General features: G+C 33.0%; 1 protein-coding gene across 1 annotated transcript in view; it reads left to right on the forward strand.

Moving 5' to 3' along the window:
- Positions 1 to 26,211, forward strand: part of bnl (branchless) — a 210,542-nt gene that overhangs the window by 22,332 nt on the left and 161,999 nt on the right. The window lies entirely within an intron of this gene.

Raw genomic sequence — 26,211 nt, forward strand, 5'->3', positions numbered from 1 at the left:
CCCTCGTATATATATTATATGTATGAATGTGTTTAATATTACCGCTGTTAATAATTATTAAATTAAACTATTTTCTGATGATATTATGAAATTAAAATAAATATAAAAATAGATCGGTAAAGACAAGAACACAGTTAAGGTAAAATAGATGGTAACACTTTAACTAAAGGATCATAATCCAATACATGTATGTACGTTGTGTAACCCACGTGTCTGATTAGGGCTTGTCAGGAAATGGCTCGGAGTAACGCTGGTGGCAGTTACTGCTCGAAGTATCCACTGTCCGGTGACCAGCTAATGAACTTCCTGCGTGGCAATCATGCACGTGGGCGGGTAGGGCTCCGTCTATATAACACAACACCCTTTTACAGTTAAGAAATATTACAAGCATTTAAACACATAACATAATAAATAATTGGATATATTTCTAGATAAATGAATTCATGATTGTTTAAAAATGAAAAATAGCGATGTGAGGAGTAAATATGAATGCTTTTCATTTCATATACAAACTATAGATATGATAGAAAAAATCAAACATTTTAAGTCATGGTAAGAGGTAAGACTTTTTTACGTGTCTCGTGTCTCAATAAAAGCATTATTGTGACGTTATAAAGTTCTTAGGCTGCAAAAGAATAAAAAAATGTATTGAAAATAGTTAAATAAAACCTCTTTCCTCATAAAAACCACAGAGTAATTAAAATTTAATACAACTGTGTAACATTTTACGTTAATCGAAATGTTAGCGCTAAACTTTGCACAAAATTCGAGAAAGATTGTGTCAATTCAATTCAGTTGATTTTCTTTAAATTGTTTTAAGGTACTAAGAGAGTTCTTATTAAAAAAAGCGAAGAAACTCTTCCCGTAGAAATTACAACAGAGTATTAAAAAATCGTCCAAATTATTACATGAGTACATTTGATGTCAACCGAAACCAAAAAAAGCGTGTTAGAATATAATTAAACATACCTTATATTACAAATAGTTACAATGAAAATATATATATCTGTATTACATATTTACAAAAGTTGGAAAGCAGAAATTTTTTGTTGTTTTTATTAATAAAGCGATTTTCCTATAATACATTTATTTTTTTTTAGATTGTAACAAAAAAACTTTTCCCTATTCAAAGTCTGCGTGGATAGACTTTACTTATTGTTGATGGAATGTTTTGTCTGTTTCGTTTCAGCCTATAGACGCATAAAGATATCTAAGGGAGTACATCATTATAACCACTCTTGGCAGGCGGTTTGGCGATCGTAGTGTGGTATTATGGTACGCAGAGGAAGCTGCTGCCCATCATCTGGAAACTTGTTTATGAGCAGTGGCAATCCTATATAATCAACACACAAGGTGTGGATTATATAAGAGTGTATCCTGGGAACTAACCCGCGACCTAGGATCACAAATCTCAGTCCTCTACAACTTGGCTACTGCTACAGTGATGTAATATATTATTATATTATATCACAAATTCGTGACGAACATTCTGTTTGAAATTTACTTACAGCGTGTTTTAGTTTTTGATTGTCTTTATTAAAATCTATGAGCTTTAAAAATTATTATCATCATAATCATATCAGTATCAGGACATCCACAGCTAGATTTAGGCCTCTTCATATACTATACTGCCTTCATCTGTTCACCAGAAGTAACAGTGGTTATAAATCCTTTTTAAAGTACAGACTAAACTATAATTTCATCGCTGAATTATAATTAAGAAAAATAGCTGTGCAATCAACGATAAAATGCATTGAAGGGAAAATTGTTCTAAATTCAAATTGTAGTTCTAGGCTATACGTTCATAGGCACGCCGCCTTAGCATTACAAGTCATATGTTAGTCACTCAATCAGGCGGGAACAGTGTTTGTCGGTCTTCGCGTCGGACACGGGGAGCGCGTTGGGTCGATTTTGCACGGTTCTTGCAACGTACATGCAGATATGTGAGCCGACTCAAGCGATGATTTATCCATCTACACATCTATAGAAGATTGTTCTTGTTTTTCATCTCGCTGGCTACTATAAACTTGTTTTCGTTATGGAATTGTACTGTACTATGTAACTTCATTTCGAATCTTTGTTCCGCTGATTTATTTGTACTAAATACAATATGATAAAAAATTTGTGTATACAAATGTATTTCTTATCATCTACTCTAACAGACTTCGTACTGTGAATACCTCAATAAAACTAACTTCTGATAAATTCATCTAATATCTTCATAACAAACATCTATTACTCTCAAAATTAAGTTTTCTAATAAGACAAAGAGCCTAGTAAAAATGAGATTAACTAAAAGATAATCCTAACTAGTATTATATGTAATTTATTAGGTGTGCGTCAAGTTATAAAATGATTTTGATTGACCACAAATATTTGAATGGGGACTTTATTTGCTACATGGTTTGTATGAGAGGAAAGTTATGTTATTTTTACAATTATCATCGCAATTTTTTTTAATTTTTATCTAAAATAATTGATTAAACGTTCGCTAGAAAGATACTTAGCAACAGTTCTGACGATTCATTTGTTTTTACATATATATTTTGATTAATTTTTAAATATTTTGCCTTTAAAATAGTATATTTAAACGTAAAATGTAATACGTGTTACATTTTTTTTTTTTTAATATAAACATTTGCGCGTGTATTGCTGTCAATAGAGTAACTAAATGATATACAGGATGATTGAATATAGATGTAAAAGCTTTAAATTAGTAATTGTTTAATTAATTTTATATGGTACATCCCAATAAAAAAAATAGTTTCTTGAGATAATAAATTATGTATGTGAGTAAAATGTTTTTAAATTTAGAATTACAAACATATTTAAATTCATTAATCCATACATTTATTATTATTAAATATATATTGAAGTTACTATTGATCCCTGCACACTTTGTACAGCTAGAAGTTACATATTTCAAATTGATCATATTATACAGGATATTTGGTAATTGGTGTAGAAGATATAAAGGTATTTTTTTGATAAATGATGTGTTCACCTCTTTCACTAATCACTGTAGTTGTAAGAGGATTAATTGGGTCCTGAATGCAAAATAAAAAAAAGATACGAGTAACGATAAAAGGAACTAATTATCGGAATATTCCAGATCCTTCGTCCTTAAAGTTTAATAGGATACTTTTACTGCGTGATACGATCAAAAATTTTCAGTGGACGTCTAAATTTATAAGGAGACGTAAATAAGCTTTCTGGCTAAGTGATCCGTCAGGAAGTGGAGTCCTTGATTTATTGTTGACGGACAAAGTGATCGCTGCGACAGTACAACCAAAAAAACCTTAAACATCTCGTTAATTATTTTGTTTATAGACGAATATGTAAGAGATAGGTATATTCAGTTCCTTGACTTTGATAGCGCTTGATTGTCTCTGTAAGTTTAAATTCTGATTTTATTTTTCTCCCAGGGACATTTTTACTGTAGCCAGTTATACATCGTTAGTGATTTCAGTGATAGTTTAACTTAAAGACAGTAATTTTAGGTTTAGTAGTCCGTGGTCTTTATGGTCTTTACATATGCCAGTTCATGTCTTTGTTATTACCTATATTATTTTATTATATTTCCCTATTGAAGTATTTTTCTAGTTTCGGTGTAAAATAAGATGCTATTAATTAAATAATACAACATGCATTAAGTAAAATAAATAATGTTATCAGAAAATAAATGATCTACAGACACATGTAAGTATATTATTCCGAAATATTAAAGTAATAAAATTATTAAAAAATACTTAAAAATATGTATAGATAACGAATGTAGTTCGAATTATTTACAAGCGACTGGATTATCCTCGAATTGTAATGCTAATTAAACACTTGTTAGAGTAACACAACTTTTATTACATTATTAATTATATGTTTTACAATTGTCTCAACCTCGCTGATTCGCCATCTTGTGAGCGCCGCGTTGCCATAGAGCATCCGAGTCTATCCCTTCTAAATAATAAAAAATATACAGTAATTCAACAAGTTCTATTACAAGAAATAGTAAAAAATTCTTAAGTGCTTTTTCTTTCCTTTCCTCAAATAAATTTTAAACAATTTTTTTTGGTTTTACATTTAAGCGGCCTGACTCAAAGATATTAACGTCCCCTCTGCTAAAACTAGAAATAACAAGAAACCTTCAGAATGCACATCTATCCCATATATTTATCTATGCTGTGTTCATATATATATACTACAGGAATAAAGATAACAAATTAATAATGGAATCTCTTGCTAGTGGAATGGGGCCACTTTCACCCAAACAATGAAACATCGACAGGTGCCCGAAACATTGTCGGACAATGCGACCGAATTGTAATCGATGTAAATCAAGTGCAGCCTATCTCCATACGCGCGTTGGAGCCGCATTTGAATGGTCGGGTGTCGATTATAATTTGTTTGCGCCCGTCAGACGTCCGGTGTGAATGCGGTTGATGTTTCGAATCGATATTAATCTATGTTTTAACTTATATCACATAGTTAACATGATTATTAAATGTAATTATTTATTATACAAGAACTTTATTACGTACTAAAAATAAAATTTGTTTAAATAGGCGAGTTTTTAAATATTTGTATAAATGACTGATAAGAAGGATTAAGATCACCCTGATAGTAATGGAGAGGGCTATGCTCGGAGTTTCGCTGCGAGGTCGAATCAGAAATGAGGAGATTCGAAGAGGAACCAAGATCACCGACATAGTTCGAAGAATTGCTTGTCTCAAGTGGCAGTGGAAGTGGCACATTGCTCGTGCAAGCGTCGGCCGTAAATGCCGACTAGACGAACTGACGATATAGTTAAGCTCGCGGGAAATCACGTGGATGTGAGCAACACAAGACCGGTCATCGTTGCGATCATTGAGGGAGTTTTTACCTAACCTTGTAGTGGGCGTCAAGTGAGAAAAAAAAAGAAAATATATGATATGAGCATATATAAGCATGATCATTTCAGTCATGAAACGTGTCATAGATTTCAAATAGGACCCGATGACTTGCAGCCAGTGTCTTCTTACGACATTTACAAGGTCTTATAGATCTTGGATGAACGTCCTCCACTTGCAGGTCTGCAGTCTCTACGTGACATAGATTTGAAATAGTATTTGATAGCTTGAATTCAGTGTCTTCTAACGATATTTACAAGGTCGTCCAGATCTTGGATGGACGTCCTCCACTTGCAGTTCTGTAGTCTCCACGTGACATAGATTTCAAATAGGACTTGATAGCTCGAATTCAGTGTCTTCTAACGACATTTACAAGGTCGTCTAGATCTTGGATGGATGTCCTCCACTTGCAGGTCTATAATCTACACGTGACATAGATTTCAAATAGGATTTGACAGCTCTAATTCAGTGTCTTCTAACAACATTTACAAGGTCTTCTAGATCTTGGATGAACGTCTTCCACTTGCAGGTCTGTAGTCACCACGTGACATAGGTTTCAAATAGGATTGGATAGCTCGAATTCAGTGTCTTCTAACGACATTTACAAGGTCTTCTAGATCTTGGATGAACGTCCTTCACTTGCAGGTCTCCACCCTAGTGGCCATCTTTTTTACGAGATATGTGACCTGCTCACTGCTACTGCTAATTACCACTGCTCTCTTCAATACTCTTGTCAATTGCCCTTTCTCGTGAGCTTGACAATGAAGTCCGAAGTGAGAGACCACATTTGAGTAAATCATCATTCTTTACACACATTAGATTTAAAATTTAAACGCAGAGTGTATTTAAGATACATAGACAAAGATTTATGTATTATAACCTATACACATATAATTTTTGTACAAATATGTATGTAACTGAGATATATTAGACCGAGACAAGGCTATAAATTCATATAATATGTCAGCAGAGATAGTAAACAATTAATATTTTTATGTATGTTTCTGAGTATTGATTTTTTAAAAGGATATACCATATATATATTGACACCAAATAAATCTCTTTAAAACTAAAACAAATAATTACTGTATAGATAAACAAAACCCAGACAATTTTAAACTGAAGTCGTTACAATAAGAGGTTTATCTAACAATCACATTAGCAGTTATGAATAACAAAAGAATATGTTGCGGACGTAATCCGCGCACCAGACATGTCAATTGCATTGCATGGATCAGGGGTGCTAAACCTTTAAGCGTCTTGTTCTTTAAAAGTAAATATTTAAAACACGTTTTCGTTTATCGATTTTGTATTCATTTTGTATGACGTCAACGGAAAATTGTTGAAGGCAAATACTATTTTTAATTTAAATACTAATTAACAGATAATTAAAGCCTTTTTGTGTAGATATTTGATTTGAAAAATACTCTTTGATTGCAATGAAGATAATTGTTATAATAGATCATTATTTTTTTCATCGTGTATTGTATACCTTCGTACTCTCTTGACTATCTTGTAAAAAATTTGTAAAATTCTATTCAAGCGTGAAAGATTTAAGCTCGAGAATTAATTGCTGTACTCCTGACCACAAAAAAACCCGTGAGTTTCTTGCAGACTCTTCTCAGATAAGGCTGTGTTTGAAAACGAAGCGTACTTCAACTAAAAGCTAGGAATTAAGTTGAAGGATGCTACAATAGCAAATGTAGTCCCTATTTCCCTTGATTACGCCATAACATGAAAAATAATTTTTGAAACTAAAAACGTATTTCAGTATTTTCTAGCTATAATAAAACTTGGGAAGGAATTGCTCTACTCCTGTGGTAAGGACATTGTAAAGACTATAAAACAAAGAATTAAAATTTAAGCAACCCGACAGTTGGACACCTCTGACTACTGCAAGCAGCTTTTCCCGACTGCGTAGTTACTTTTTCAAGTTGTATAAATGACCTAAATATTTGTCATGGCACGCATATCTGTGTTCAATGAATACCTCTGAAATTATTTCATACGAATTCGAAGATTCTTTCAAATGGAAAATTAAATTTTACTTTTTCTTTTTCCGCGAAGTTTCTTTTAAAAAATCAGAAACTGGTAAGCAAAGAGGTTAAAATAAAAAGAGAATGCGCAATGAGGAATTTTCACCTTCTTACCGTGCGAGAACATGCTTAGGGAAAATGTCCACGAGAACGTAAGTGGCCTGTCCTTACAAACCAAGTACTTGCAGCTTTAGACATGTTTACTAGCAAAGCCAACAGATATGTAGAAGATAGTAATTCATTGAGACATCTCACAGATAAAAAAAATCATCTTCTAAGGAGTGATTGTAAACAAAAACCTTATGAAGGTATTTACAAGCGCTTTTAAATCTTCAATGATTTATTATTAGTAACCTTCCACTGGCTAGGAACACTGATCTGTTGAGAAAAGTAGAAAAATGAAATTTAACAACGAACCAATTTTCACACCTTATATATATATATACATATATATATACATATATATACATATACATATATGTAAAATACAATAACCTTTAACTACAAAATATTTGACGATGTAACATCTAAAATTTGCAATCGAATTAAAATAGATAGGCTTTATAATACAATATATTGTGAAATGAAAGAGCTAGATTTTCTTCCTGAAAGGAAAAAACAAAACGCACAATTTTAAAAACGGCCAAAAGATCCAGCTAACGTTTAATAGAAGAAAATAGAAAAATTGGAGAGAACAATAAGCTAAAGTTCGTTTTTAACTTAGATCTTTAATTTTGTCAACCTCATTGTGAAGATCATAAATGTTCGCTATTAAAATATCAAAATCTGCACAATAGTTGGATCCCCTTCTGACTTTGTTTCCGATAAAACAGATTACGCGCTGCCAACATCGTGCCATCCAAATTTCAATTGCCGGCTGTAATTCTCTCTTCGATTCTTGGCACGATTCCATTTAAACCATAAAGTCAAGTGAGAAAGACAGTTGAAACAGTTTAATGTTTTCCAAAAGTCGATAGGTCTAACCCTATCCATACTTCAAGTATCTAGTGTCGTTAAACATCGTGCGATATAATTAAAATACGACTGAACCTAATTTAGGTCGCGTCTAGCTTATTCTAGCTAATTGATATATGGTTGTGATTGATTAGTGCCGTGGTTATTTTTCAATTTCCGATGCCGCCTGAGCCACGGCTGTGACCCTATTCAGTATGATTTATATGCAAATGAGACCTAGGCTCTTCGTGGCTTACCTGGAAGGCTGAGAGGGCAATTTATTATTTAACGTATTGCCCGTGAGTTATGTCCTAGGAAGTTATTACTGTAATGTACAATGATTTGTACTGTTTTATTATACGTAATAAGTATCCGCAGTTAGAGGATTTATTGTGTATTCAAACTTTATATTTATTATTGTTTATAGTGACGAAAATATATCGAAAATTAAAGGAAATATCACATATTTTCATATATCTTTAAACGTAATTATGACTCTACGATTAAATTCTTAGATTTGCCTATGATTTACATAGTTTTTCTTTGTTCCTCAATTTTTTAAATGTATTTAAATACCAATTTAAAGTACCAAATTATATAAATATCTATAGGAATACATACAAGGTCAGCAATAGAGAGGTTTATGTGTTGAACAACGAGGAGATAGAAGAACCAAGGCAACAGAAGAAGATGAATAATTACTTGTCTGAAATTGGAACACATCGATTTTACAACCGTCTGCCATTTCTGATTTGTTTGTCGTGATTGACTGATCATTGCCAACTTGTCCTTGAGTTGTGACCACAAGTCGGTAGATGTGGCGTGGGTAGACCCACACTAGGTAGACCGAAGACATAGTCAAGATCTTGGAAAGTCGAGAGCTGTTCAAGACCGGTCATCGTTGACGACATATTAATACATATATATGTCGGGCTTATGTTGAACTAAAGGCGCTGTTCAGATATATATATCATCTGCTAGTATTACTATTAATTTAAAACACAAGCTAGGTACAGTTTAGTTACAAGAGATAAATAAAAAATAAAACAAAATGCTGTGTCACTGATTTCGTTGAAATTCAATCTTTATAACATTACTTATGCACTTTTTTTGAAATCATGACGAAAATCAATTTAATTAATACAAATAGACAGCTGCACAAAAAAGTGTCCAGTCATTAAAAATTAAATCAAAGGCGGCAAAACAAACACTTGCCTAAATATCTATCGTCACGCAACATTTGATTGGACGAAAATAAAAAATAAAAAAAAACGTTAATTGAAATGACATAAATCTGTGCGGACAGCGGACCGGTCTGAATCCGGTACGTACCGCTAATAGGTACGGCGATGTGCAACATTCGTACCCTTCAATTTTATAATACTAGGGTTCCGTACCATAAATATTACTGATATCATCATATAAATATTTATAACGCGAAGAAAATGAATAACTTAATTTCAGGCATTTTTTATTCATTCATTTTTAATTTACGCTATAATGGCATCTTTCAACTCTAAATAGATAGTTAAGAAGGTTGCATATGCGACGTTATTTTACAAATTCTGTTAAGTTTTACGTGATTGTTTTCACATACGTCTTCAATACAATAAAGGTTTTTTTGCAAGTTAAATTTTAATCAGTCGATGATGATATACGGATCCCAGACGTGGTCACTTATGGCGGGCCTCATAAGGCTCAAGGTCATCCACGAAGGTCCAAGAAATACTCGTCTAAAGTGGCAGTGAGCGTGACACATCGCTCATGCAACCAATGGCCGTTGGGGTCAAAAGGTTTTCGGGTGACCACGAACTGGTAGACGTGGCGTGAGTAGACCCACGCTAGGTAGAACAACGGCATAGTCAAGGTCGCGTGAAGGCACTGGATCCGGGCAACGCAGTACCGATCGTCGAGGCGATTGTTAAAGGATGCCTATGCCTTACAGAGGCGCCGAGGAGAGGGCGTCCACCGGCTGAAAAGAAAAGAAATTTGAATGAATAAATAAATGAAACCATTTATTTTCAAATTTTATGTCTATATAATGTTTCTTTAATGTTAGTTATTGTTAGTAATTTATTTTTTGATTTAAATCTTTTTCCTTTTTCACCCAGTCTCTTACTGCGATTTCCGAAATATTACCTATCTTTTGTATGTTCATATGTGTGCTGTATGTACAAAAATAGCATGCATGTACATATACATTGCTATTTTTCGTTACTTTATAATCTTTTACACATGGACCAAATTATGATAAATAATCGACTAAATACTGTTAATATCAAAATGAATTTATATAATCTTTTATTTAAATATTTTTACTCAAAATTTCGCAGTCAGTATAAGCGTAGAAAATTTTTAACTGGGTTAAATATTAGGTATTTATATATATATATATATATATTTATATATATACTAACCTAACCTAACCTAACCTTTTTGTATGTATATATAAATGTGTATGCCTGCGTGTGTTAAAAATGTATAATATTTTTGTTATGTTATTTACGTGTTTTGGTATTTAAAACCTAATTCACAAAGTTTATAACTAGATATCCCAAAGTAACTCTATCAAATGAATGAGTTAAAAAAAACATGTAGCTTTATCCTGTATCCACAAACCACAACTTACGTAGCATAAAGCCTACTGGCGATACATTAATGTCACCATCGATACTATCGAATTGGCGACAAGTTTTTATGACACTTGGTGATTTATAATTGGACAACAAACCTGACGTTATTAGCTACCCTGGCTCAAGTACAGTCGCGTAAAAATTACAAAAGAATTTTAATCACATTTTGTTGAATAAAAAAAAATTGCATGCAATAAATATCGTCGGAACACATTGTATGTAGGTTTCAACTGGTCCTTTTAAGTGATGACGTGACTATGGTACACGCTCACCAAGAAGAAACCCATTCGCTCTTGTCTTGAAGACTCCCAAGTTATAATGGTTTGGAAATAGTTGATGGAAGAAATGTGGACACATCAAACTGAGCCGGGACCCTTAGATGCTCTAGCGATTTTTCACTCCAGGAAATTAAAGGCATGGTTTTCGATGATGTTAATACTGTAAATATTGAGATTTCGTTAAAGATGTGCTTGCGAAAAAAAATTTAAATATTTAATGGAATCAGGCGTTACCTTGGGGAAGTCCATCCTAAGTAAGAAAATGCAGTGGTAGTCGTGCAACAAAGTGCATAAATGCGTATGCGGAAAACAATGCGAATTACACAACTGCCCGTCTCTCAGTCTCTCAGAGACTGTGTTTGGCACTAATCGGTGTAACATAACTCCTGAAGATGCCCCGTGGAGGGGTGAAACACGTATTGAGTAATTTGGCGGTGGCGGTTGTGTGATTCGCATTGTTTGCCGCATACGCATTTATCAGCGGGCTGGCGGGCGGTGCATTTTATTGCACGACTACCACTGCATGTGCGGAAGTGGCTAAATATTGGTCCTTTTCTTACTGGTAGTGTGCATTCCATTTGGTGTTTGAAAGTTTCTTCTTATAAAAGTACTATAATACAAGTCAAAGATTTAATTTAGTATTATAATAGACTAGTTAAAAGTCGATGAATATATCTAATATCTCTATCTTAGTTGAATTTTTGTTTTAATAAACGTATGTTTAATAAAACCATAGATCACTTAAGAGATAGAACGAAATTCTTGTATAATTGTTAAGTGAGCATATCTGTTGTTCGTACATACAAACAATGTTAATATTTACGACCTACCCACATTAATTCTTATGTTCATTACTTCATTACAAAATGAAATGTTATAATACGAAGAAAGCAATTATATATACAATAACGTATTTAATATCTTCCACTAATTGCCGCAATGGTATTTGATAACGAAGCCGTATAAGTTCTCTCCGAATACCGATGTTAATAGATTTTAGTTGTAGATTGTGTCTGCCAGTCGGTTTATTTTAAAAATTAACCGGAACTAAGGTATATTAAAACCGCTAATGGCCGCCCCGTTGCTAATTATTTATAGTTTGACGGTTTTATCGCCTAATTATGTTCATGTTGCGTCAAGAATCAGCATTTTCATTAATGTTTTCATCCAATTAATATTGATTCATTGCACTTTGTTCGTAGATAACTTATTTAGTATTTCAATTTTCAAAATGGCTTCTTTGTTTCGGGTTGACATTTCGGTTGTATGTTTTTTTTACTAATTGTATTATATTAAATGCATTTAAAGGATTTGAATAAATGAATAATGATTAATTGGCTAACACTTTAGTTTTACGAAATATGTTTTGTGTTTTAAATTATTTCAACGGATCACGGTGCCTCGTACGTGATGATATATTTTATTTTTTTAAAAAAACAATGTTAATTAATCCGGCTTAAAATTATTTTTAAATTAAGAAATTATGGAAACGAATAAATCTCGATATGGTTCACCAATAACAAAGCCATTATGCATTAGGTTTTTAACACAGGTGTTATATTACATTGCTTGCTTGCACCGTTGTACCTGCTAAATGCATATTGACATTCTTTAATTTTATCTGTAAGACGTCCATTGTTCAACAGTGGACGTCCTAAACCTTCCCCAGATTTCCAGAAAGTTCCAGAAGCCGATCTGAATCCAGAGTTTTTAGATGACATTCAAAAAGTCATCTGTTCTTCTTTTAAATGAATGTCCTGCGCTTCGCTTGTCGGTCTGTAGTCCCTTCATAAAACTTTAAGGCTTCAGCGGCTGTTTATTCTGTTTGCTAGTGACTTGTCCACTGCCATTTAGACTTATCAATCCCTGAGCTGTCAATATCTTTTACCTGTAAATCCATGGAACAAAACTACTTCGTGGTTTGACAGATGTATCTTTTAGTATTGAAAGAGCTCGAAATATCGGATAGAATGAAATAAAAAAAAGATGAGAGATTCGGAACCAACCATTGAGATAGTTTTATTGAGTTAAATCTCATTACATAAGTCTCTCTCTCTCTCTTCAACAAGGCAGATTAAGTTTTGTCATGTATTTTTTTTCTCTTTTTATCATTAGATCAATGTTACACAGAAATTATCCTCCGTGCCTTTTGTTCTACATTCACGTTTATTGTAACCGTTTTTTTACTCACATTTTTGCATGTTATGTCGCCCTAACAATGTCTCAGTTTAAAAATCACGTTTCGCGCGACCACTTAGTTATCCCACCTACTCATTCTTCTCCTTAGAAAAAATATATATGAATTACAAAACACATAGCCTTGAAGAAGATTGCACACCAGAGAAAAATTTTTAAATTAAGAACTATTTTATTGTCTAAACACGTTAGTAAGATGTTTCCTCTTACACGCGATCACTTTTCTCTTTAATTTATTTTATGATTTAATGTGAATCGATCTTTTTTTCTACAATGTTGTATATAGTAAATTTTCAATTTTGTATCTATAATAGAACACATCAATCTAAATAAATAAATAAATACTTTTTACCTAACGTCTGACCAATGTTATCAGTTATACATAAAAATATTTTGAGTTTTTTTCATATGAATACTAGCTGATCCCGCAAACGTTGTTTTGCAAAAAAAAATTGATATTTTAATTTACATATAAAAAATAAGGGTTGATCGTAGAGGAGTGAAAATTTATGGTTGTATATATTGTTGTATGCTGTATCATAAAAAAATAAAAACAAAAAATTTCGTTAAAAAAAAAAAATTAAGTGTGAACAACCTTTATCACTTAGGGGTATAGAAAATAGATAGTAGCCGATTCTCAGACCTACTGAATACGCTTATTAAATTTGGTAAAAATCAGTCAAGCAGTTTCAGAGGAGTTCAAGTTCGAATACCGTGACACGAGAATTTTATATATTAGATTTTGTTCGCGACTGTACTTCGGACTTTCTTTAATTGTCGCGGGCGTAAGTTGCTATGATATTATGAAAGAAGGCTTCAATTTGCACCGGTATCGCCGGCCTCGTAAATTCTGTCAGCAAAAACTGACGCGATGCGAGATTGTGTCGCCGACTGACTTCATAGCTCGCAGAAACCATTAGCGTTATGTATTTCACACATTCCTTACATTTAATTGAAATCACATGGAATAGCTTATTCCACGTGTTGAAATCAATAGAACATATTTACGATAATTACAAGGATAACTAAAAATTTTCAAAAATTATATAATTTTTGTGTTGTAAGCCTAAAAGTGTGATCGAAGGCTTTGATATATTTCGATGACGTTTATCTACTTTTTGTAACTTTTCACAATCCATTAAAAACCTTTTCTTTTTAGTCACTTCCTCATTTTTTTTTGTAAAACTTACGACATACAAACATATTTATTAGATTTTTTTATTGAATTTCTTCATAGATAAGATTTTTAGATTGAACAATATTCTTATAGGGTAGCTAAATTTAGATTATATTTTCTATACAGAGTGATTAGAAATTTTGACAAAGCTTTAAAGCTAAAAATGAACTATGTATTCACCCCTTTAAGGCTTTTACAACTATAACTAATCATCCTGTATAAACGCGTGCGTTGCCGTTGGTGACGCGACATCCAAATGAGTCCAGGGTCGAACCCAGGTCAAGGTGGCGGCGTGCCATCAATCTGTTATATCAATAAGTGTCATAACCATCAATTATCGTTAGATTGAATTTGATTGGAATAATGGCGAACAAACCGAATGATTGATCTTTTGCTCGTGGACGACGATCTTCGTTGTTTCATTGGATGAAACAGAAGATTAATTACATACAATGTTGTAGCATAAGTGTTTTGAATAAGATCATATAAAAACGTGGTCTCTCTCTCTCTTTCTCTGAAACTCATTGGTAAGCTCACAGTTCTTCAACAGCCTGGCTCTTTGCAGTAGCGCTCGTGTTTACCTTGAGGTACAAGTTGTTGAAAATACGAATAAGTTTAGTTATGAAAACATCTCCGCATTATTGCTAGGAATTTTTATATTTATCGGGTTTAATATTAGTCCAATCACAAGGCTAACGAAAAGCAGAAGATGACACGAAAGCCTTATTCTATACCCTCTGTAGTCTGTCCATTTGAACTTCCGGAATTTGCAAATGCATTTGAGCAACTCTGTGTGAGTCATCATCTCATCTATTAAGTCTTCTTCAGTTCTACTTTTTAAAAGCTCCACCCTCGTGTAGTGCCACTTTAACCCGTGACCCTGTACTATCCTCACCAACTCTGATATCGATTCAGGTAAATGTCTTCAGGGGCTAGGAAAATATAAGATATTATTAAGATCATAATTAGAGAAAGAGAAATAAAAAAAAGTGTGTGAAAAAAATGTTTAACAGAATAAAAAGACCTTAAACTTTCCCAAGATAAAGGTGAACGAGAGGTCCAAATAAGGGAGGCCGCTAAAAGAAAGGTCTTCAGAGAAAAGGTTCACACCTTTCTTCGGAAACTAAGTAAGAAGTTAATTAGTCATAAGGTGTCCTTCCAGAGTCCGAAGAAGCTGTAAAAGCCAGTAAGGTGAACAGCGTCTATTACTAATTAAATATAGCCATCGTAAGTAAGAAAAGGACTAATATTTAGCCACTTCCGCACATGCAGTGGTAGTCGTGCAATAAAGTGCACTGCCCGCCAGCCTGCTGATAAATGCGTATGCGGCAAACAATGCGAATCACACAACCGCCACCGCCAAATTACTCAACACGTGTTTCACCTCTCCACCAGGCATCTTCAGGAGTTATGTTACACCGATTAGTGACAAACACTTAGTGTTTGGTATAGTACTTACTTAGGATGGACTTCCGCGAGGTAACGCCTTATTCCATTAAATATAGCCATCGTAAGCCAGGTCAAAAATATATAAGTTTGGTTGTAATCTTACATAAATGAGATTTATCTATAAGCACGTTGTAAAATTACAGGATATAATTGAGAAATTAAATCAGTGTTGAGAACATGCTAGACGAAGCTTAATCTGTGTCACGTCAGTGGATGACGTCGTAATTATCATCCCGACCAACTAGACCACCTAGCGATCGCATTTATGATCTCCCATGGGAACCACAATCTAGATACATACGTGACTAAATCATAGACAGTATTCAGTGCACGTTCAACTACTAAAATGATGATATAGTTTATCACTAAAATTAAATTCGAATTTCAAAATGTTCATTTATAAAATCAATCATATATTAAGTAAAGTGGTTCAATTTCGTCGCTTATTATAAAAACATTAAAATATTTATGAAATATGTCATACATAGACATTCATACATAGCTCAAAATAACTATAAAAAAACTGTAACATATCGTAAAACATGACAAGAGAAAAAAAATGTTTATTAACATTTTAAATTAATAGAAATATAAAGTCTTTACTTGAATAACGCATTATTTTTAATACCTGTGGACATTTTAGTGCGAGTAGTAACTTAGTGGTAAGGAAGGGTAAACTTGCGACTGTAGGTTGCGAGTTCTAATCCCGGGATACAATCTTCTATAATTTACACTTTGTGGATGAATTAAATAGGATTGCTACTGTTCACAAACAAGTTTCAAGAGAATGGGCAGCATCGCCCTTTACGTATCATAATACCACACTGCCATCGCCAACCCGCCTATCAAGCGTGATGATTATGGTATATCCTCCATAGATATCTTTGGAGGACCTATTCCTTGTATTGGCCGTCTATAGAATGCCGGATTCTTTCTGACTCATACATATAACCCATATATATATTTATTTTATTATGAGTCCTTCATTATTGCACGCCAGTAATATATTGAGATACGAGTAACTCAATATATAAATATAGTACTGTGATTAAAAATTAAGGTAAAATTGTCATTTAAAAGGTAAATTTTATTCCTGTTTTGGTAGTACTATCTATAACATTTGCCAAGCGTATGTTTGTCAAAAGTTGGAATATCATTTGGCTCCGCCATGTGTTTTGCGTCAAATTTCGATTGGTGCTAAAATCACTCAATTAATGGAAAAAAATCTACTCATATCGTTTCTCAACCACAGTTTTCTGATTTGGGTCCGTGTAAATTAACTATTCAGAAAACTCAAAAGACCAATGCGAGGATATGTTCGAGCAGATAAAAACAGAATAGAAAAAGGTATCGAAGACTGTCCCGAATGATTCCAGAAATGGAAAAAGCAATGACAAAAGTTGACACTTGGAAAGGGATGAAATTGATTTGGAGGAGGAACAAATAAATAATTTACATTTTATAAACAAACTCACTTTACTACTTGATCACAGTGTTATATACAAAGTAAATTTTGCCTGTTAACTTCTAACCTGTATTTAAATTCAATAGGATCGTTATCTAAACGCGACATAACCAGGAACACAGGATATCGTCTTCGCAAAATCTAGCGGAATTGGTGTAACCCGATATCCCTTATCAGTGCGGCCTACAATGTTATCACTTAGGCACTAACACGACAGCCTGAGAACCGCTTGGGTGGTCGAAAGGAACACTCGATTTGCAACTTAAATAATTCTGCATAAGATCGATATCAGATCGTGGGCTATATAAATTTGCAACGTGAATCGGCTCCCTACTGATTTTAATTGGTTTTTGTGTGCCCAAACATTTATGTTTGCCCACTGTAGTACGGCCACGCTAATTAGTTGAGTGATTCCATTTTTAAAACTGTACATTTTTGCCTTTATTTGGTAGTATACATACTAATGCATAGGTGCTACAAAAATCGAAATTGGTGCATCAACTTTAAATCTTATTGTAACGCGTTAAAGTTTATATTAGCTTGCGTATTAGTTTTTCGTATGTAAGAGAGAAAAAAATGCCAAATTGACAGTTGGAAGCAATAGTCACGAAATCTTTCGTTACGAAATTAAAATTGATGGTTTTTAAAAATGCAATCGATTTTAAACTTTATCGTATTAAAATTCCAAACAGCATTAGTAGAATCGGTAGAGATGTCACAGAACCTGTTTTACGAGTAAACCATAAGTGAAGACTTGTAATTTGATTTACGTACGACCTTCTGCTAATTTCCACGCATTGTAGCGTACACAGATAGCCGGTTTTCGAACGCTTGGCGCCCAATATGGCGATCTAATATGGCGGCGTTTGACGTTTACGACTTGGAGGGAAATCGGATAAGTTATGTATTTGTAACATTTGTAAATGCAAATCTGTTATATTATATTTGAATATTTATTCAAAGTAATTGTACTAATAATATGACAAGATGAAATATAAAACATACTCTGTATATTATTAACCCTTAATAGCCTAGTTTCAATTTTGATACCAATCTTTTAAACCGAATGTTCACATTACTATTAGTTTTTTTTTATAGGTTGGCTGTATGTATTTTACTGTTGTATAATATGATTTCCAACGAAATTAAAAAAAAAAATCTTTTTTTACCTTCATCTAGACCCTCAAGCAAACATAGTAATATTAAAAAAAAATCACTTTCGTAAATCAGGCTATTAAGGGTTAAAATCAAAAAATAGTCAAAGCGCCTTGACACTCTGCTTCTATACTTTGTAACGCTAATGAGTCTTTAAAAGTCCACCGCTGGACATATGCCTTCCTCATAGATTTCCAATAGAACCAGTCGGATGCGGCCTGCATACAGCATCTTCTAACGAATTTAACAAGTGTATTTGTTAACATTAAAAAACATCATCAACATATCCATATGCCGTAGGAGGTCCACTATTGGACATAGACTCCCACAGAAGTCTCTGGGAAGTCTCTAACGATCAGTTGAAAGTAGCATGCATCCAGCGTTTTAATTACATGTAAAAATTGCGAAATATTGTAATTTACTTGTCGTAAATGATACTCGCAAGCTAAAAGAACCCTAATGTTTCCATTGTTAGAACATAAGCCTATTCCATTACGCAGATCTAGTATCGATTAGTGAAAACCGCCCTTAATTGTCAATTATTCGTTCGGACTGATTTAATCAAGTACCAGTTAGATTCACGAACTCACGCCTGATAGGAAGCAACGAGAATAAACTTTCGCTCATAGAAAACACGATAGCGTCGTGCTCCGTAATGGCATTTAATTGATAATGACGTATTGAACAAATGCTGTAATGAAGGTATAATAAAATTGATGAAAAATCAAAACTAAATAACATTTTTATGAAGGTTATTCAACTATTTATTGTACTAAATTCGGCAATGATTAAAAATTGGATACAATGTTGTACAGATTTCTAATATGTCCGCACAGGGATATATGATATATGGCTTTTGTGGAAATATGCGATCAAAGTAGCAATGTGTGAATATCGACTGTATATCATCATCATTCTAGACTTGGATCTTATCCCAAAACCAATATGATCGGTAGAATGGGAAATAATGTGACGGATAAAAGAAGAATGAACGGGAGATATAAAGAAGGACATAAAAAGAGAGAAAAAGAATGGATGTGAATAAATGAAAGCTGTCGTTGTGAACTCTAGATAGGTTGTATAATAGGTCACCAATAGCAGGACTATAAAAAATATGATCGGAGCGGTCTACATCTAACGTCTAAATCCAGAGCTTTACGGTCCAAGCGGCCGGTTCTTAGTGCACTGCACAGTGCAACTTTAACTTTGCAGATCGGCTGGTATATATTGGTTAATTTAGTTCCTCTATCTACTTATTCCTTACTCGATTTATAGTTTTAGGTAGAATCTGGTTATTTAATGGAATCAGGCGTTACTTTGCGGAAGTCCATCTTAAGTAAGAAAAGGACCAATATTTAGCCACTTCCGCACTCTGTGTTTAGCACTAATCATTGTAACATAACTCCTGAAGATGCCCTGTCGAGGGGTGAAACACGTGTTGAGTGATTTAACGGTGGCAGTTGTGTAATTCGCATTGTTTGCCGCATATACATTTATCAGCGGGCTGGCGGGCGGTGCACATTGTTGCACGATTACCACTACATGTGCGGAAGTGGCTAAATATTGGTCCTTTTCTTTCTTAAGAATTTAGTTAATTTAGAGTACTAATTAATGTAGAAAAATGTGAAAAGACAAACATGTGACGTAATGTCAAAGTCAAAGAACTTTACATTTGACTACCATCCGTCTTTCCGCGCTATACAAATATCTTAGATCGGGTCATGTGTTATCATAAAATGGGGCCTAAAATGGGATAAACGATACATTTTCTCATATCATTGTCCGCAAAATATCATAAATTTTATGCAATATTGTTATTGATTTAATTAGAAAAAAAATCAATTGTAGACATCCTATATTTGTGTCAGAAATTATTACGAATATCATAAGAGACAGTATTTGTTAAATAAAGCAATGGTCACGTTTTCAATGCAGCAAATACTGGTTTGACAAGAAAGATACATTGACGGGTCCTATAGCAAAACTAAAAAAAAATATTATTTAATACAGAAGTAACAACATGTTACAAGTTATATTGTCTAGAAATATTATACAATGTGTGATGTCCATAGGCCTCGTCTATAGATTTACAAAAAGACTGGAAGTAATAGAGGGCAAACTTTAAAGAAGTCTGAATCCGCTCGGCATTTGACACCAATGTTCATGTTGGGATTTTGGATGAAGAACACGTGGTTCTGTGGGATAAACATAAAAATTACTCGGAACACAACCCTCAATATTAAAGACATTGATGCGAGGTGTGGAAGAGTTAATGTTGTAATTAAAAATGCCGTTGACAGCAGTTGGGGTCAGGTTCTATGATGCGAGGCTCCCTCAGTGCTCCCACGACATGGAGCCGGAGACGGGTAGCACATGATTGGTCGTCGTGATAATCTTTCTTCTTCTTTTAAGCAGATGGACGTCTTCCGCTTTCCGTTTTCCGGTTTGTTTCGTCGGTCTACCTAGTGGGGGGGGGGGGTGCCCACGCCACGTCTATCGCTCGTGATCGCCACTCCAGAATCGTACGAGTTCAACGGCCATCTTGTGCTCTGCCCACTGCCATTTCATAAGAGAAATTCTTTTCAGCTGACATGATAGTTATGATAATGTAATAAAGTAACTACGAATATAAATTCTGAGTTCCATTCATGTTAAACTAAAATATTTTTCCCCCTTAAACCATTACGAAATATGCTGCGTGTGGAAATAAGTTTAATTAATAGCAACCTCACAGTAAATCGCGACGCGCTGACAGATTATCTCGCTGCAAACAGTAGATAGCGTGATGGATGGTCGATGCAACTAGGCCGGTTATAAACCTGCCATTAGTGCGAGAGAGACGTAACATACAAACAGGAAGGAAGGAAGGGCCGACATTTTTACACGAGCGTCATTATGGCGGGAAAAATGAGATGTCATTTGATTGATTGCGTTTTCCGTTACGCAGTGCAGTAAAATATATTAAATGTATACAGGATTTTTTTAGTTGGAAATGTCAAGTAAAGAAAACAATGGTGACAGAAATTATATTAAATAATATGTTTATAATATCGTAAGAAAAAACATTCTAAAATTGGTTTGGTTTAAATTTTGTAAAAATTATTATTATTTATTATCTGTTCCTACAGACTTTGTACTGCAAAAAGTAATTTTTCTGTGGAATTTCAATAGTAAAAATATATTATTTGGAGATAAAACCTTTAAAAATTTTTACTGATAATTGTAATATACATTTACCTTTTTAAATCTTTTACACCTATAACTAATCACCCTGTATAACGTGTCTTTTTCATTTTAAATAATATCACAGCAAAATGAGTTGCTCGCAAGTAAAAACTTTTACTACTTTTCAAAATTTAATTAAATATATTAATGAAACCAGTTGCATAATTAATTATAAGTAATTATTAACTTCAAGAAAACGTTTCGCGTCTATATAATAATTAATATTTAATTATCATCAGTCGGCGGTCATGACAAGGGCGTCGATTAATTTAATTAAACAAACACTTCTGTTTAATTATTTTTGAAGTATGAGTCATTGAGATTGGGTCAACTGTATTTTTCAAACACGAGATAAGACGCGTAGAAATCGTGCTATCGACGCAGATGCGTTATTGCTCACCAATGTGCGAAGGTTTTGTTAATATTGAAGTTCTATCGATACATGACAATTAAAACTAGCTTACTTTTATTTATTAATATGTGTTTTCCTTGTTAAAATTAATTTTTACTAAATTCGTTTGATAAAAATTGAATTTACATATGATATATTTGTTTTAAGATTAACCTAATTGTCATTCCGATCTTCAGTTAAAATTAGAAAAACTATTTACGCATACAAAACAAGTTATAGTTTTTAAAAGACTTATTTAAAAGGACTAGAACACAGAGTTTTTTATTTGATAAAAATAATAATTTTACACTTAAGGAAGGTTGTTAAGGAACATTACTTAACATAAAATTAAAAATAATTAGTCTTAGTTGTAATAACTGACGTATATGTTGAACAAATATATATATATATTTTTTAATTTAATGCCCACATTGTTAAGAATGTTCGTGAATTGATTATGAAGACACCTAGTCGACTTCATTTTGGTTGTTTTAAAATTAGAATGTATTTGGAACTCTTGTAGAACTATATATGTTAAGTTTAAAGTCATCATGGGGGTAAAAAAGATTTTAGTTTCTTTAAAATTAGGCTTCTCTGGTATGCATCTCAAGATGTACACAAGCGAGCACTATAAAAGATAAATGATGGTAAACAGGTATAAATAAATTAACATGTTTTTCTTCGATAAATCATGAAATGGGTATAGCCTTTATATTGCTACTACTAAACCCTTAACATAGGGGTAACAAGGCGAAATGGAGGAATAAGGGTGCAGCACTCACGCGCGAACGCTCTGTGTTACTGGCCACTAAGATCACATCACATAAATTTAAATTATAATTACGCATTCGAATTCAAATCGAACGCCGATTTGAATTCAGAAGTTGACAGAGATGTGGTTGCTGCTATCGTGTTAAGATTGAAATTATTAATAGTACAAAATTGTAAATAGTCGATGTGTGTATATTCTTCTGGCTATTATTGGAAAAACACCTCAACCCGTTAAATGTACGTACAGAAGACACTTTAGTGTCTTATTTGTAACAATTTAGCCTAATTCAATTAATAATAAGCGTGATAACAGTTAAAAATTTAAAAAAAAACTTACCGTCTTGTTTTTAAAGCTACTGTCAACATGAAAATGATTAAGAGAAAAGATAAGTGTGAAGGTACCCAAGCGACGAAAACATTCCACTGTTGCAACATCGCTGTATGCATAAAACTTAAGATAACCTCGCTAAAGCTCAAAGTGGGCATGGCCGTTTGTTTTACGTAACGTGTTCCCACGTCTGTGGGATTCTTGCTGACGTTTTAATTTGTGAGCTTTATGTATGTGTTGTTTTAACTACTCTATTAAGAACGTCTTTGATCAAAAATAAAACCTACATTATGTTTATTGTGGGCTCTTGTGTGGAACAATCGAAGGTTTGGGTACAAAAATAAATAAGTTCTGTTTTAGCAACTGTGTTCGTTTTTGTAAAAAAATACTTTCGTGTAATACATCCAAATTATCATGCAATTATTAATTAACTTATCTGTCTTATTCAGAATTTACACTTGGTATACTTACGACACACTTAAAGTTTAAAGTTAATATATATAAAATAAAATGAACCTAACTGCTGGTTACAATTTTTCATATATTAAATAATTTATAGTTGGTTCATCGTCTTTACATTAACTTGTTCTAGTAACTACTAGTTGTTTATAATATTAAAATATATTTTGTAGTCATTCGATAAAGGCTTCCTCTAAACTTATCTATATCTCTTTTTTTCTTGCTGATCTCGTCTATTAAACCTCCGACTTATTTCAGGTTGTCGTCCCACCGTTTTAATTGTCTACCTTTCTTTCTCATTCCCTTCTTAGGCTACCACTCTGTTTTCAATTTAGTCCAATTTTCATTAGTATCTTCTACCATATGTCTTTTCCATCTACACTAAGGCTTGCATGTTTTTTTGCATCTAAAAATTTAGCGTTGTTTTTTAATTTATTTAAACATTTATCTTTCTATTTTTCACCAATTACACTTCTTTCTATTCCATACTGATAAACAATAATTTTGTTAATTAGCTTTTCAGCTTAAAGTTAGTTAAAATTAGTTTTGATTAGATGTTTTCCAGCAGTGAACACTAAAAAGATCAAAAGAAAGCACATTGTTGTCTTGTAAATGTGGTGTTGGAGAAGATTGTTATTGATATCGTGAACTATATACATCTTTAAGAGTTTTACGTCTATATGTGTCTTTTTATATATGATTCAACGGAAGCGCCTTTGGTACAAACAGTTTTAAAATTCGGCTGTACCAGTTTAAAAATTACAACATTACAAGATTTACAATATTTATGTGATTTGTGAAAATCTTAACGGAATGCCCATTGTTAACAGCTTATGTTTTACGATCGTGTATAGTTTTTTTTTAACATAAACGTCAGTTACGAAAAGATTTATTTATGAGGTTATAAGTTTTGTGCTGATCGACCATTTTGTTGTTTATGGTACGTTATTTAAATTTCGTGGTCGATACGATTTGTATTTTGGAATAATGATTTAGTGATATTTAATAACTTGTAAAGGTATAATAAACTCTTCCTGTTAAGAACATATAACTTTGAAAGTTATTATTTATTTAATTGAAAACAATAAATAGCGGTTAGCACGATATAGTTAAGTTCCCGGGAAACTGGACGTGAGCAGAGCAATACTGGTTCATTGTGGCGATATTTGGTGGTGCCTTCCAGTGGGCATCTATCGCTATATGATGATGAAAATGAATTTTTGATTATCTATTATTAATATATTTATAATTACATATAAAGGATGATTATTAATCGGCGTCAAAGCTTTTAAAATTAGCGAAATAATAGTAATAAAGTGCTTTATCAAAATTCTAATTAACAGCGTATTAGAAATTATTATTGCATGCAAAAAATAAATTAATGATATATATATGCGGGTGAATGGGCTATATATTAACACTTTTAAAAACTTTTACACTTAAAACGTATAATACCTTACTTATTACAAGTATATATGTTACATGCATATGTATGTATGTTTAAGTATGTATGTCTATGTATGTTTTTGTTCGTTTGTTCGTAAATACGTATATTTTGTACACGTAAACTACCGATTATTAGTACTTTTACCTTTTCCATACTATGGTTGTCTGTAAGAGATTGCCTTGTATGATAAGACCGCCCATTGTATTTTTTGTATATTATCGTAAAACTTATTAAATGTATCCTAACGTGTACAATAAATAATATTAAATTAAAAAAAACTTCACTAATAATTTTTTTTTCGATGTATTAAAAATAAACTTTCTTTTGAGACATACATTCGTGGTTACAACAGAAGGCGATCAAAGCCATAAAGACAAGCGTCCGTCATATGAGCTGCATATACCGCGGAAGGGTTCCTCGAACCGCGAGCGGTGTCGGGTGTCGAACACGAGAGCTACCTGTGAGAGACTACTGTAGCAACACGTACGGGAAACGAATTGATCTCTATTCCGTTATATTTAGCATTTAGCGCTTTCAGAATGCCTATGTGGTTATCGTTTACGTTACCAATAATATGTGTTGTTTTCTTTTTTCTTTCTTAGGCAAGCCGAATGACTTCAAAACTGTAATTGATACATAGATTATTTCGTATATTTTTCATAAAAATTAATGAACATTTATAAATACTCAAGGCGGTAAAAATGTAGAATATTTGGGAGCAAAAAGTTTTAAAAGTTTTACGCTTATTTTCAGTGGTTTAATTTTTCTTTTGGAATTCGACGCGCCAATAACTTTCGGCAGACAAACCCATGGACGGGTAGTAAAGAAAGAAGCCCATTGCAAGACATAGGTCACCTTCAAAGATATCTATGGGGGAATACACCATAATCGCCACGCTTGGCAGGGTTGATGATCGCAGTATTATGGAAAGCAGAGGGCGCTGCTGCCCATCCTCTGTAAACTTGTGTGCAATCTTATATAATTAATACACTAAGTGTGAATTATATAAGATTGTATCCCGGGAATCCAATGCGCGACCGACGATCACAAGTTACAGTCCTTTACCACTAGACTTGACACATTTCTTTTAATAAAATACTATCTTTCTCGTGTTTGTGCTTGTATCATTATTTTTACTTACCCTGTAGTATTTTTTAAATATGTATTTGTATATTATACCATTATTTGATTTTTTAAATGTACGTAATTTTATGTAACTTATCAGATAAATGTTCTGATAACTTTTATTTATGAAATACGCTCATGGTAAGGTCGCTTTGGCCTCTACTAAAGATTCCCCGATCTTATAAAGAAAAATTTATAGTTTTTAATTATGGACTACGGTCGAAAGCAAGAAGCTTTTA

Source organism: Battus philenor, unplaced genomic scaffold, assembly GCF_028537555.1.
Source record: "Battus philenor isolate CCGP_79_NKW_IND1 unplaced genomic scaffold, ilBatPhil1.0.hap1 SCAF_18, whole genome shotgun sequence".
Lineage (NCBI taxonomy): Eukaryota > Metazoa > Arthropoda > Insecta > Lepidoptera > Papilionidae > Battus > Battus philenor.